At 46.6% G+C, this 15,533-nt stretch overlaps 1 long non-coding RNA gene across 1 annotated transcript; it reads right to left on the bottom strand.

Annotated features, from left to right (window-relative positions):
* Positions 1-7,541: 7,541 nt before the first annotated feature.
* On the bottom strand, positions 7,542-8,927 carry LOC144284030 (uncharacterized). The gene is made up of 3 exons (XR_013352506.1): positions 8,785-8,927; positions 8,564-8,676; positions 7,542-8,059 (listed from the first exon to the last, which is right to left on the bottom strand). It is a non-coding gene; the product is annotated as an uncharacterized LOC144284030 (long non-coding RNA).
* Positions 8,928-15,533: the final 6,606 nt, after the last annotated feature.

The following is a 15,533-nucleotide window of genomic DNA, read 5'->3' as shown; positions in this document are numbered from 1 at the left end:
GCTCTCAGAAGCATGTCATGTGTTATTTCCCCTTATTCACTTGTGACATCTATGACACGTACAACGCCAGGCGCTAAGCTCATCATCTCGCACAAGGATACCTCACGGGACTGCATGAAATACATGTCATCATCACCACTTCTGAGATGAGGACAAACTTACGCACAGGGGGAGCCAACAGCGTCTAGACCGAGGGGCGAGCAGGAGGGCCCAGGTCTGACTGACCTCGGTGCCAGCCCCCAACCTGCCAGAGGGCCACAGGCGCGCATCCCTGTTGCAGCGACTGTCAGCTGGCTCGTGTTCACCAAGCTGCAGGCAAGGCTCCCGCAGCAAGGCTCCATGAGCACATGCGGACGGGCTCCAGCTGCAGGTGTCAGGAGGCCTCACGGTCCGTCTGCGGCTCATTCCAAGGCCCTGGCTCTGCACGGCCCATCCCCTCCTACATGGAAAGGCCCCACATCTCTGATGCCTCAGCCCCAGGGCTCTGTGCACAGGGTCCCAGGGGGCCTCCAGGGGATCTTCAGGGGCTTCCTCGGGCACCACGACCGCCGGCCCCCCAGCGTGCCCACCGTGTCTCACACGCCCTGTTCAGAGGAGCAGGTGCTTCCTCCTCCTGCACTGCTTGAAGCCGTATATGCTCTTGTCCAGCTGTGACCCCTCTAGGTCTTGGAGAAAGTTGGGCCAGACGGCTCCTCCTCTCCCTTCCCTAGCATATCCTCTGTTTTTAAATAAAAGCGATTTCCATCTCAGCCTGACCAGGCTCATGTGCTGTGAACTATTTTTTCCAGAAGTTAGGATGCACACCTAGTTCTCACCCTCTCTGCAAATGCCAAGCTTCCTGAAAGGGTCTCAGAGAATCCATGCCCCCCCCCAAACCCCCGGTTGATTTCACAATCCCAGACACTCTCCTAGGAACCAACCCTTGAAGCTGACTGGACCCAAGCCCCACTGCAGGGGGCAGGCCTATTTTTCCATCAGAGGCACTAGAAAGGGAAAGATCTAGAAGAAAACCAATGTCTCAGGGGAGGTTGATTTTACTGATGTAGAACCATGTTAAATGTGTGTCACGGCTGCAGGCACAAGTACCAGCATGCTTCCTAATGCCCTCTACCTGTGCGAGCAAAGGGCTCTCAGGGGCTCTGAGCGCCGGCATCCTGAAGCCCATGCCCTCCTGGGGAGTGGGGAGGAGTGCATACAGCCAAGCACAGCTCATTTACAGGGGCCCAGCGCTGAGAACAGCTGTCTTTCATCATTTCCCTTCAATTAATTTGGGCAAATGTGTCTCCTCCTCAGCAGACAAATCCCACAGACAGCAGGTGTTGATTATAATGACATCAAGCAATATTTATCAGGTGCCAAAATTTAATGGGCCTTTGCAAAATCAAAATGGTTTTGTAACTCACAATGAAGTGTCCATCTGAGGTAGGAAGTGGATGCAATCTTACATGATTCTTGTTTTATTTTGGCCGAATGAAGAAAGGACTCCGAGGCAGGCTGTGTTTCTCTTGAATTCTTGTCTAACAGAACAGCCGAGTGCTTCAGAGATAAGAGCTGCGACTTTCGGAAGAGGTGGAGATTTACAAGTATGTTTGGAATTCAGAAGGACTATAGACTTTATGGTGTGTGTCTCACTCCCAGCTCAAAGTCCCCTGCGATGGAATGGAGGGTCGAAACAGGGCGAAACAAATTGCCTCTTTTCGTTTTCGTGTGGGAGGAAGCAGGAAGGTGTTTATAGCAGCCCCCCGAAGAGGAGACTGCAGTCAGCAGGTTATTTATTATGCCACACCAATGCTGCGCCTGAAAAGTAGTGTGTGTTACCGTAGAGACGGCACAACTGTGTTCTACTCACCGTCTCCACTGCAGAAGAGAACCACATGCTCTGAGAGCCACAGAATGTGCTTCCATCCATCGTGCTTGACTGGCTCCCTGGGGTCTGGCCCACATGTCTGGGCTCGGGGGTCAGTGACACCAAAACACCTGGTCTGTGACAATGAATGAGAGCTTAGTGTGCAACCTGAAGGACAAAAGGCAGGAGGCACAGACCTCTCACAACAAGTTTTTACCAAAAACACCACTGCTAGAAAAGCTGCCATCCAGCAGCACGCATGCACGGGCCACGGTGTGCCAAGAGCGACATTTATGAATGGGCTTCGCCCACAGTCAGACATAGAAGTAAGCACGCCATTTGGCCTTCAAGTGGCATCATGAAGGCCACCAGCACTGCCCTTTACAACCCGGGTGTGTTCAATCTGTGGGCCGTGTAAGCAGCAGCTTCCCTCCTCAGACACCACCAGCCCAAGCTTCCTCTCCAAAGTGTCCCTGAAAGGTGAAGCACTGGCCCTGCTCGAGCCACAGCCAGGGGCTGCCCCCACCCCAACACCCCCGCTCCATGAGGACTCCCCACACCCAGGTTGCCTCCGTCTTCCCCCGCTCCTGCCTGGGCAACCGGGTGTTCACCTCTGCCTGTTACCACTCAGTGGGGCAGCAGGGCACTTGGCAGAGTGTGTGGTCCTGCCAGGCGGGATGAGAAGGACCTATCTATGTGTCTATTTACCCCTACTCACCACCCCACACACTTTGCTTAAAAAGAAAATAATTAATTGGTGTTTTTTGAAATAAGTACAATAAAATAAAAATTTTTAATGAGCACGACAATTAGAACAGAGGATGAGGCTAGGAACAGTACGACAAGCCAGGAGTGACAGTGTCACTTCCACATGCTCTCAGGGCCTGTATGTATCCTACCTGGGAGGCCACAAGCCCTGTCCAACTTTCTAGGGTGAAACAAACAGGCAAAGCTCAGCTCTTCTAGTCTGTGGGGCTGAGAATTCCCTCCTGCAGCACCCCTCCCAAGACAGCAGGTGCAAACAACATAGCAATGGCCTCACAGTGTTCACAGCCAATGAGGTTCTCGGGTTCTCTCCTGTTATGGCCTCAGCTGCAAAAATGCAATTCAGAAAGGAGTTTTTAGGCCTCCAACAACCAGGGATGACCCAGTGCCCGCCAGCAATAGATGTGCAGTGGGGAACAGGCGCTTATGTTCCAGCAGGGAGAGAGGCAGTGAGCACGCAAGTCTGTGTACGCACAAAACTGAATTCATGTGTGGAAGGCTGTGAACATGTTTGTTGATGGAGGGCAGCAAGGAAGTCGAGGTGGAAGAGCAATGTTATAAACGCATCCTGAAGGATGAGAAGGAGCCACTCGTGCAGGAGGAGTGTGAAGCTTTCCCAAAGAAATGGGAGAGTGGGAGTGAGCACTCCGTGGAGGAAGAGCACTCCCCACAGGGTCCAGCAGGAAATCCAGGGCTGTGTGAACAAACATGGAAATGGCACATCTTTACTTTCACTAACCTGAACTCCAGGATTCCTCCAATGATGAAGGTAGGCAACCAGATCTGTCATCTGTGAGATCACAGAAAATTCCACATCCAGTGACAATCACTGAAGATCTCCCAGAAACAGTGCTCAGGCTCAGCACTGCTGCAAAGCCACCAGGTTCTACACTCCAGCAACCAGCAAAGCTGCTCTAAAAGCACATATGTTACTCTGCCCTAATTTGTTTCACATTAAAAAAATTGTTTCACATTTCTACAACATATGTTTCTTCTGAACCAACAGAGTTGAACATAGTTTGTTTCCTTTGAAATTTGAGATGTGTTGCTTTATGCATTGAGAAATCTTATTTTGAGAAGGGGCCCAGAGGCTTCACCAGAGGTCTGTGGGCAATGTATCTAAAAGATAACAAGAAAATTAAGAAAACTGTAGATGAACTAAATCTCTTTCAGAGGTTCCTCCATCAATTCCATTTCATACAAGTGGCCTTTTGATAATAAGCGAATAGCTGTGGGATCCAAAGTAACTCACCTCAAAAAAACAAAAATAGGAAAAATAAGAAAAAACACCTCTATAGAATTTAAAAATGGTGAAATTCAATATCCACTTATGATGTGTTCCTTCAAGAAAATTATGGATAGAAGAGGATGCTACTGGATAAAAGACATCTTTAAGAAACCTACATCCAATATCCTACTGTATGAAGTTTAAGAGTTTTCTCTGTGAGGCAGAGAATGTCGCCCATCCTCACCACCTCTGTCCAACACAGCGCTGGAAGGTATACACGCTTCCAACGGACAAGAGACCAAATGCAAATGGATTGATACAGGAAAAAAAAAAAAAAAGACTGCCATTACTCACAGCTGATGTAACTTTGTAAGCAGAAAATCCAAGAGACTCTATAGATAAATTATTAGAATTCATAAGTGGATTTAGGAAGGTTATCAGATTGTGGTTAACATATACAAAAATCCATTGGCGATCTCTGTACTCACAGCAACAGACATAATTTTTAGAAAATAAAAAGAAGAGATGGTGTGGCAGGTGCTTGCTATGCGGCGTGCTGCATCCCGCGGGCCAGCCTGACTTCAGCACAGCCGCAGTGGACAGCTCCCCGCCCGTTCGCTCGGCCCATGGCCAGTACACACGTGGGGTCTGCTGGTCGGCTGCAGGCATCCACATGAGCCCCCCGGACGTCCTCTAGGGCTATGCACAGAGACGCTCAGGTTCCAGCAACAGGAATACTCCGAGACGCAGACCTCGCCCACTGCAGGAGTGGGATTGTTGGCAAATGTCTCAGCCTGTCCTGTGGTGGGAAAAATTCCAGGACCCATTCTCTGCTTCCTGTGACCCTGATTCCCACCATGGTAGCAGTTCAATAACACCTGCCTTATTGGTTTTCCTCTTTCCTGCTGCACACTTCCTGCTCGGTTCCTTGGGACCACATTCTAAATAAACTACCTGCTCCCGTATCCTTGTCTTGGGCTCTTCTTTAGTAGAGTATAAACAGAAAGTGTTTATAATGGCATCAAATAATACTTGTAACTGTGAACGAATCTTACACAGGACATGCAAGCCTTCTCGACTGATGAACTACATAAGTTCTAGTACATAAAGCATCTGTAGATTGGGAGAGTACGTATGGTAAAGATACTCATTCACCAAAACTGATCTCTATATTAAAAACAATGCTAATCAAAACCTAGAAGATGTTTTTTAGAAACCTGACAAGCTGATTCTACAATTATATGAAAATTCAAAGAGCGGAGAAGAGCCAAAATGCTCTTGAATAAGAACAAAGCAGGAGACATGCTCCACTAAATATTAAGCTCTTTTAAAGTTGGGTAATTAATAGGATTAGGGTAATTAATAGGATGTGTTTATTGGTGAAACAATAAACAAATGGACAATCAGAACAGAAAGGACACCCAGAAACAGGCCACTAAATGCACACTTTATTTAATACAAATGTGGCACTAAGACAAGGGGAGAAATTATTCTTTGCAATAAAAGATTCTAGGACAATTAGACACAAATGTGGGGAGAAGTTATTTATAATAAAAGATTTGAGGGTGCCTGGGTGGCTCAGTGGTTGAGCTTCTGCCTTTGGCTCAGGTTGTGATCCTGGAGACCCAGATCAAGTCCCACATCGGGCTCCCTGCATGGAGCCTGCTTCTCCCTACACCTGTGTCTCTGCCTCTCTCTTTCTCTCTCTCTCTGTGTCTCTCATGAATAAAGAAAATCTTTTTAAAAAAATAAAATAAAATAAGATAAAAGATTCGAGGGCAAAAAATAAATAAATAAAAATTTAAAAAAGGATTCTAGGGCAATTAGATACAATACATATTTTTAAAAGCCTTGATTATTACTTCACACTGTGCATATAAATCAATTACTCATGGACTGCAGAAAAGAACCACAAAAAGTAAAATCAGAAAGTTTGTTAAAAATAATAAAGGAAAAAAATTATTCCTCTTTCTATGTATAGTTATTTATAATAATCTACCTTTCACTCTTTAAGGATCATCAAAGATTAATGATTGTTAAAACAATGTTGTTGGAAACCCTGGGTGGCGCAGCGGTTTAGCGCCTGCCTTTGGCCCAGGGTGCAATCTTGGAGACCCGGGATTGAATCCCACGTTGGGCTTCCGGTGCATGGAGCCTGCTTCTCCCTCTGCCTATGTCTCTGCCTCTCTCTCTCTCTCTCTCTCTCTCTTTCTGTGACTATCATAAATAAATTAAAAAATTTTTTTTAAAAACAGTGTTGTTTATTGAACCTTTATATTACGTCATGACTTTTGCTTTTAATGACATGACAACATCATGGCTTAGTCTCTGTCTGTATTTTCTTGATGCGCTTTTGCCTAAGCCTGCTCTGACTTTTTGTTTAGTTGTGTATTTTATGAGTGGTTTGCTTTTCTTTCTGAACCATGATGAAAGGCTTGCTTTTCACTCAAAATTTTAACCTATTTGTATTTAATGGTATAACTGATATTTTATTTCTCTTATTACAGTTATAATTTCCATTTTATGATTTCTCGTTGCTTCTGTGTTTTCTATACTTTAAGATATATAATTTAAAAGGTCTCACTTAGCAAGAAATTATAATAAAACAGAAAGTATCTAGAAATGTAAAACACCTTGGTAAATGTGCCAGACACATGAAAAAGACTTAAAAACTTAGCTAAGAGAAATAAAAAGAGACTCACAGAACTGCAAGGGTGGAGCATTGCTACCACATCCATTAAACTAAGGATTATAACACTACCAACTTTCCTCAGGTTCACTGGTATGTGTCTTGGAATTTTATTCATGATTTCAATTTCAAATAGCTTGATTGCTGTTTTTATAATTAGACGGATGGATCTAAAATTTATATGAGAGATAATCTGGCAAAATGGAAAATTTCAAGCTTAAAGATGCACAGAGATAAAAAAAAAAAAAAAGAGCACAGTCTGAGGTGTGATAAGACGGGCAAGAGGGAGGGAGCCCAACAGGAACATGGCGAGAGTTGGCAGGTGGCATCGAAGGACCATTTGAGAAAATGAGTCTCACATAACAATAGTACACATGCGTGGATTTGCTGGTGAACACACTCTAGAAAAGTTGCACGCCATCCCCATGTTGAGGCCTCATTTCTGGTCTGTCATGTGGGGGCTTGCAACAGCACCCATGGAAGGGTTAGTCACACAGATGAATACATGTCAGGTTCCCAGAACAGGACCCACAGCGTGGCCCTTGCCCTATACCTGTCAGCAGCAGCCGTCATTCCTGGTGTACCCGAGCACATCTGAGAAGTCCTACAGTAAGAAACGTTAATACTACTTCCCTCAAGCATCCAGAGAATGATTTGAACAGAGCATGCCTTTTTTAAACTTAACATCTCTTAAAATACCTCATACCCTCGGCCCTGAGGCACATGCTTTGGGCAACGAAGCCCTCATTGGAGCAGGAATTTAGGATGTGACAAGGATGACATTCAGTTGCTGAGGAAAAGAACGGAGTTTTACAAGAAACAGAGAAGATTCAACTATTTGGGAAGATAGAAAATGAGGACCTCATTCCAAACTTTGTGCAAAAATATGCTATCAGATACTAAATAAGATGACAAATAGAAACAAACTAAAATAAATGAAAATGAATGAATGAATTGAAAATAAACTATAAGACACCATAGGAAAATGTGGTTTATTTTTTTAAGAACCCTGTTTCAACCATGTAGAGGTTGTCCATATTAGCGTAGCCTCAAGGAAAAGGCCATAAGGGAAAAACTTGGTAGATTTATAACAATCATTTTCAAGTTCTGCAAAACATGTCATAAATATAATGAATAGGAAAACTAGCAACCTCTCAAAATATTTGCAGCTGTAATCGGTAGGTGATCGGTAGGTAAAATAAGGAAACTGTGGCCCAAATGGGACATCATTTAACAAGAAGAGATATAATATCCAAACTAGTCTTTAAAACAAGTTCATTCAGAGAAAAAAATTAACAAGGTTGCATTTTCCTCTATGAAACTGGCCACCTTCATTAACTGCTTGGGGAAATGGAAAGTGTCACGTGCCAACAGAACTGGCCTAAACTTTCCAAAGGTCACTTTGGAAGAAACTGTAGCAAAAGCTTTAAAAATATGAGACGGGTTGGTCTGGAGGGGTTCAGGCCCAAGGGGCTGTAACGAAGGTGTCGTGGAAGGCTGCAAAGACCATCATCAAAACACTAATCCAGTCCTGAAAATTGGAGAAACAGTGTTCACTGAGAGATCGGTGAAATAATTCTGTGTCCTTACAATGGAGTCATCTCATGTTGTAGAAGGATATATAAATAGTTGGGAAAATGCCAAAGACACATTATTGGATAAAAAAAAAAGAAAAGAAAGAAAGAAAGAAAGAAAAGAAGAAGAAGAAGAAAGAAAGAAAGAAAGAAAGAAAGAAAGAAAGAAAGAAAGAAAGGGAAGAAGGAAAGAAAGAAAGAAGAAAGAAAGAAAGAAAGAAAGAAAGAAAGAAAGAAAGAAAGAAAGAAAGGAAGGAAGGAAGGAAGGAAGGAAGGAAGGAAGAAGAAGAAGAAGAAGAAGAAGAAGAAGAAGAAGAAGAAAGAAAGAAAGAAAGAAAGAAAGAAAGAAAGAAAGAAAGAAGAAAGAAAGAAAGCAGTTTCCCAAAGGGAAATTGTATGTGTGGTGTGGAGGCAGAGGGGAGGCAGAGAGACGGGAGACTGAGGCACTCTTGATAACAAACCGTTAGCTGTGATTGTGTCTCTTGTGTGGCATTGTTTGCAGAAGAAGGGCAGACAGCTGATGCCTTGGCTCCTGCAGAGGCGGGCCATGCGGTGAGGGCTGGGGCACAAGCATCTGGAAAGGACAGAGGCAGAGAGTAAACCAGCCAGTCCCCACGGCAGGTGCCCAAGCCGCACTCGCGGGGCCCCAGAGACCAGCACAAGCACACCCGCGGCGCCCTACCCGAGACATGAGGAGGCTGTGGTGTCTATGCAGCCAGCTCATCATCGAGGCGTGGCCAGCGGGCAGCTCCAGGCAGAACACGGCAGGTGCCGGCAGGCTAAGGCACAGGGAGCCAGGCCACTCGGGGGCACAGCCGGAGGACCTGCAGCTTCGGGTCCTGATGGCCCAGGGGAGGAAAGATGGAGCTGATTCTCATGACCAGATTAAAAAGCAGGAAAAGAAAACCCTAGTTGGGACACACCTAAGCAGTGTCCATGGTAGTAGGGGTTCAAGAATCAGGTCAACCTCATAAACCGTGGTGGACTCACAACCCGGTGTCATGGGGGCAGGCAGGGCATGCAAACAGAGAAGCTGGTGTCCTTCCCTAGCCAGCAGAGGTCTTGGGGCAGAGCTGGCTGTGTAGACACAGGCCACAGGCCTCGCTCAGGAGGACCTGGCAGGTCAGGTCGTTGGCACCTCAAATTCCTGGGCAGCATGGGCGCACAGGGGGACACCCCAAAGCAGAAAGGAAGAAGCAGTCTGGAAGTGGCTGGGACGGCAGTGCCGTGAGTGGCATCCCGTCACCCCCATCATCAGACTGTGAGGACAGAGTCAACAGCCCAGGCTCAGCCCACGGACCTGCTGTCCACCAGGGCTTCCCCTGCTCCTCCCCCTTCCCCTCCCCCCCACCCCCGCCCAGGAAGTGAGTCAAGTGAGTCAAGAGGATTGCCTCGCAGACCTCCACTCTTCTCCCTGAAGGAAGCCCCTCCCCTCCCAACTGCAGGTCAAGGCAGGTGCTCGAGTCCTGCACTGAGTGCTCCTTTCTGCCAAAAAGCACTCGCTTTTTGCCACACTTTTCACTTCTGACCTCGCGCTGCTCCCTAAGTCCTCTCTCACGATGCTCTGGCGGCTTCCACTTGGGACGCAGAGTTTGCCTCAACAGACAGAATCACACGCAAAATGCAAAGTGTCAGCGAGAGTGGGCTCCGCGCCCTCGGAGCCGTCCTGCCTGGCGACACGTCCTCCGGACGCAAAGACAGCCTGTGCCGCCTGGGTCTGGCCCAAAGCGCGCCTGCTGCCACTTAAGCCCCGCGGTGAAATCATCGGTGAGCGCCCAGGCAGTGTCCCGACAGGAATATAGGATGACAAGTGATACTAGGAAAGCTGAACATAGAAACTTGTGATGGGTATTTTGGCACCAGCGTGGACTCCATAATGCCTCTAAAACCCAATCGCAAATTTGTAAATCAAATCAAAAATATGTGAAATGAGCCCAAGTGGGAGAGATAAGTGGGGATGAAATGAAAGGAGGGGTAACATATTGCCTTGTGAGGCTGAATTTAAAAATGAGAGACCATCTTGGAGGGAACTAATCACTTTTTGGCAGAATAGTTTCTTTCCAGTGAAAGTTCCGATGCAGACTATCAAGTGTTACTTGAAATAGTTTCTGCCTCATGTTACCTTTATTCTGATCTTTTTAAAACCTGCCATTAAGCCTAGTTCGACCCTACTGCTTCAGCACAAGGTTGGTGCAAATAGGGTTTGTGCACCCGGAGTCTGTTGTCAGATACCGAGCAGTAGAATGCAGCCGTGGGTTGGGGTCCAGCCAACTCCCTCCCTGGGCTCCTTCCTGGGCTCACTCCCGTCCCCGTCTCACCCCAATCCTGAAATGGGAGAAAGCACACCGCCCCCGGCCAGTGGATCGCTCGTGGCTATGTAAGTGAACAGCCACTTGTGTCACAAGTGCGTACATCTAAGGAGAATCGTCTTCACTCGCAGCCATGGACAGAAGGTTTATCAGGTGAGGCCCAAATGGGGCACCTGCTGCCTCTGCCTCCTCCTCCGATCTCTGGGCCAGGGAGGCAGGGACGAGCCCCAGGCTTCCTGAAGCTTCTGACTGTGAAGGCAGCCAGGAAGGGATGAGGCATGACGGACTCGAAGCCCAGGGCTCCGTCCCCGCACCTCCTCCAGCACACGCAAGCCCGTGGCCTGCTCTGTCCACAACCACAGGGAAGCAGAGGCTCCCTCCGGAGGCTGCGACTATAGTTGAATATTATTTTGACATTAGCCCGGGGCTTGTCAGTGAACAAAAATAGTGTTAAAAGCTGAGACATTTGAAGTACAAGTAGGTGTAGCCTCATGGGCAGACTTGCAGGGCACAGCCGCCCCACCAAATGGGGTGCCCCAGATGGACATCGACATGCTGACGCTAGAGCCCAGATCTCTGTAGGCTGAAAGGTGTGTTTTCCAAGCTGCACCCATTCCGTGTTCCTGGGAGCAAAACCTCAGGGGAAATGGGAAACATGAACCAAAGAGAACAAAAGTCCAAATCCCCACAACTGGGGGTGGGGGGACAACTTTCCTTTACAGGAGCTGGAAATGGTCTCGGTGGCTACTCCTGATCTAAGGCCTGGAACGTTTCAGGAGACTGTGCGTGAGCAGCACAACGTACCCTCTGGGTTAATGCCACTTATTCCTGGGCTCTACATTTTGGATTCCCTGAGTGGGGCCTGCAGTGGTCATCTTATTCCACACTCTTTCATTCCTTTGGCATATCCAGGAAGGGAGCACTCCCTTTCATGAGTATATACGGTGATCACTTTTCATAAATCCTGTATTTTTTTTTTTTTTACTACCAGTCTCGTGTGTGCATGTCTTGAGCTCCCACCGAATCAAAGGATGCTGCGGGACACGGCCTTTATTCCTGCCTCGCACCCCGTCAGCTCCAGCATCATGCTAGGCACACAGCAGGAGCTCAATGAGTATTTGTTGATTAATGGAACTTGAACCATGAAAGACAGCCCTCTTTGGGGAGCTCCATCCCTTAAGTGGGCCAATTAGCTTGTCTGCTCCCCATCACCACTGATGGGATATTGTGAGTTACCCGCATCTACAATCAGCGGATTCAGGTACTCATCATTGTGAATAGCTTTCCACTCATTCAGGCTACCAAAAATAGCTGTACAGTAAACTCTCATTATGCAGGATGATGGTTAAGATGGGGTATTCTAATTAATTAAACATTTGGGTCAGTGAAAAGGAACGTATATATGCAGAAGACCAGCTTTTACAAAATGAGAGGATAATAAGATATGCCTTATACTAAAATCCTACCAAACCTGATGTAACTGCGTCATTCCAGAATGATCTAAGTGCCTCGTCTCAGACCTTGTGCCGTGCATGCAGGGCGTCAGTTTGGAGAGAAAAATCTGTGACCCCATAAATACAGTATGTTTAAAAGAAAGGTGTAAATTCTCCCTGACTCATGAGGCGTCCGTGAAACTCCATTTTAAATGCTCCAGGATCAGCACTATTTTCGTTAACTACAGTAACTTTAATGAGTTACACGAACTTCCTGGCTGCTTTAATCGTTGACAAAGGGTGATTAAAGAATACAGTTTCTAGACTTTAAAACGAATGGTAAGAAAGTTTGAGAGAACACTTCCGGGGAGTTGAAATGTTATCAGTAGTTTCCTCACTCCCACAATTTTGTCTGTCTCTCTTTATAAGGAATTAATTAATTAGTATTCTCTCTTTAAAATTTTATTTTGGTTACGCATGTTAACAGCCATTTCAGCAGAAACTGAAGTGGTTAAAATTAAATTCTGGCATATTTACACAGTTTTTATCCAATGTTAAATTTATTTATTCAAAGATTATCTAATGAACAAAAAAATAATGTATTAACTATTGTTTCTGGTTTTTTAACTTGGGAAATGTAGGTTGCTTTATGCCTATGTGCTTAGAAGCATTTGAATGGGAAGATTATTTTTAAATGATAAAATGACATTAGAACATAACGTGGTCCACAAATCTGCGGTGGTGAACCCCGGTTGTACCCTAGGACGACCCAGGAGCCCTTTCAGAGCCACTCCCAGGCCCGTGCCTGAGATCTCTGATTTACCTATTTAAGTGTTCTGGGGTGGGGTCCCTGCAGGCACACCTTCGAGATATTCCAGGAGACTAACCCATGTTAAAAGCCAGGACTGTGGTAGAGACAAAGAAGAAAAAAAACCTGAGCTTCTTAATTGAATACGTATTGAAATAAGAACAACCTGTTTCATCCACACAGGAGAGGAGCCTCACATCTCTGTGGGCAAAGATGATCACATCTGCAGAGGACTATTCCCCAGCAGGTCTTACCTACCATCCAGAGGCACTGAATGTACCTGACCAGCCACCTCCTTCTCCTGCCTGGGCAGGTTCCCCTCACCTTGGTGCTCCAGACACAACTCCAGAACCTTAAAGAGAAATGAATCCGCAAACTCTTCTCATCCTTCGTTAATTTGGAAGTGGCCAAATTCCTCATTAAAAGTACTGGAAGCAGAAGCATCCCGTAATTGGCTCCCACATATTTACACTGGGCACGCAAGTTTGTGAACCAGATAACATCTGGGGTGCGCGTCTGCGAGGAGGTGGCGCTAAAAGCTCTGTATCACGACATCAAAGCCGTTGGGAGATGAAAGGGCATCTGTATATTTGCATCATAAACAAGCTTTACATATTAGATATTCCAAGAATCTTTCATTTCAGCAGGTGGAAAAACAAGGACGGAAGCACCTATGTGAAACACATAGCCTCCCTTGTGGTTGGTGACTCAGTTCATGTGGCTTTGATAGAACCACTGCAATTAAGTGCCGCGATGAGCAAGGACTTGTTTAGCTCTTTATAGAGCACACAGTGTTTACTGATCCCTGGTTTATATGATAAATCTATCATCATTGGGGCACAGCTGCAAATGCACTTTTATAGGGACAATTTTTATTCTGGGGAACAAATTTCAACATTTTTATGTCCTTTTCTGAAGTTCCGTGACTTAAAAGGGACAACGGGATATGTCTCAACCTGCTGGATGCACGTGAAGATCCGCATGGCCAGTGACTGACAACAGCTCCCCGGGACTGTCTCCCTGTGGGTCCATGAGGCAGATCGAGGGTGCACCAGATGCAGGCTTGCAGCTCAGGTCTCCAGCTGCGTGGTGGGAATGGGGACTGCCCCTCCTGTCCTCGGTGGGGGAGCAGGGCTGCTCTATCCAGGCGGCCACCACCCTCCCTCACCTGTGGGACACAAGGAGACCTTAACCACGAATGGCTTAGGAGCAGACCAGGTGTCTCTGACTATACCCAGAACCTTTGAAAGAGTCTCACTCACACTTGTCGGATTTCTTAATTATAGAAACACCTCTCTGAGATGGCTTTCAAAAAGTAGAACACCGTCATTTCTTGGATATTATGATCTACTTTCCACACAAAATATTTTGCCAAAACGATTCAGAATGATGCTATCTCATACAGCAACTTTAGCTTGTGTTTTGAACAGAAGGAACCGGGAAATATTTGAGTAAATCAGCTACTTAATGCCATTGCAGGAAGACACATTTTACATCAGCATCATTAAATATAATGTTCTTTCATTAAATGTATGAAAGAAATTTTTTTTTAAAATATGTTGTTCGATGGGCCACACTTCACCCCGGAGAAAGCAGCAGGTACCGGTCAGGAGTGGGTTCCAGCTAAATACAACCTCCAATTACACAGAACTGACCCATCTTCTTGCATGTTTCTTTCATCAGCTAATATTTACTGGGGCATTTATTTGGGTGGCATTATGCTGATTGCTATTTGCAAAAATAACCATAAAAAAAATCTATGCCCATGCCCTCAGAAACCTGGATGCAGTACTGGGAAGAGTGAGACCGAGGGATCAGAACAAGCCACTAAACAAGACTGTTTCCCAGCGCTGGGCTGGGTGTAGAATGATCGAATATGCCAAAGGTTGGCTGGACCCCTGAGAAGTTAGACCGGATGCAGCAAGGCCAACATGAGACCTGACCCTCCAGCTGCTCTACTCCTTAGGAGTAGACCCGTCCTCGAGGGCAGGAGCAAACAGAGGAGTCTGTGCTGTGGCCAGAGTGGGTGGCATAAGGGCCACAGATTTAAACAGCTCAATGTGTCATCCCAGCTCTCCCATTTGGGGCCTATCTTTGGGGTAAATGCACAGCATTTCTAAGATGTCTGCAGTTTCTGTGACCTGACAGCCACAGAATGAAAGGGTCCTGGTATCTTGGGGTGGGGGTTCCTAGACAGCCACCAGTCCCTGTATTGGAGGCAGATCCGCCCAGGCCCTGGAGCTGTAACCAGCTACAAAAACCCCAATCAAAGGGCTCTTCTGTGTCCCAAGGCATGGCCCCCACATGGAGCCCCCCCCCGCCCCTCAGCATCTTTTCAGCAGGACCCAGGGGGACGACTGGACTCCCCTTCTCCCCGCTGCAGACCATGGGAAAGTCTGGAGTATAGCCTCAGACTCTCACCATGCTGTGGTACCATCTTGGCTCTGATGCCAAGACGGATGCTGAGCTTGATGGGAGGGGTGTGGGGAACGAGCCAGCTCTGGACTGTCCCTGCACACAGCACTCACTGAGACCCCAACCCTACAGGACCAGGGGAGGAGGCAGCCCCTTCTGTCCTCTCTATCATTGCTCTCCTCCCTCTTTGCCACAGCCCATGGGTCAGAGCACTCAGCTCTTTGTGCCCTGCACTGTGTGTCCTGGACTTCCACCGCTGGCACGTGTCGTCTGCTCCATTGCACCTGCTCTCAGGGGCCTCCAGGGAATAAAGAACCTTAGAAAAGATGTTGTCTCCTGACAAAGCGTGGAATTCATGATTATTTTGTCATTGGAAAAATCCTATCTGGATGTCAAAGGTTGAAAGTCGATGTCCTTTTTCTTTCCACCTTATAACCATGCCAGTCATCCACAAAGGGGTATCTCT

The sequence above is a fragment of the Canis aureus genome, chromosome 15 (genome assembly GCF_053574225.1).
Source record: "Canis aureus isolate CA01 chromosome 15, VMU_Caureus_v.1.0, whole genome shotgun sequence".
Classification (NCBI taxonomy): domain Eukaryota; kingdom Metazoa; phylum Chordata; class Mammalia; order Carnivora; family Canidae; genus Canis; species Canis aureus.
Note: the sequence above shows the minus strand (reverse complement) of the source record. Positions and strands in the feature narration are given on the sequence as shown.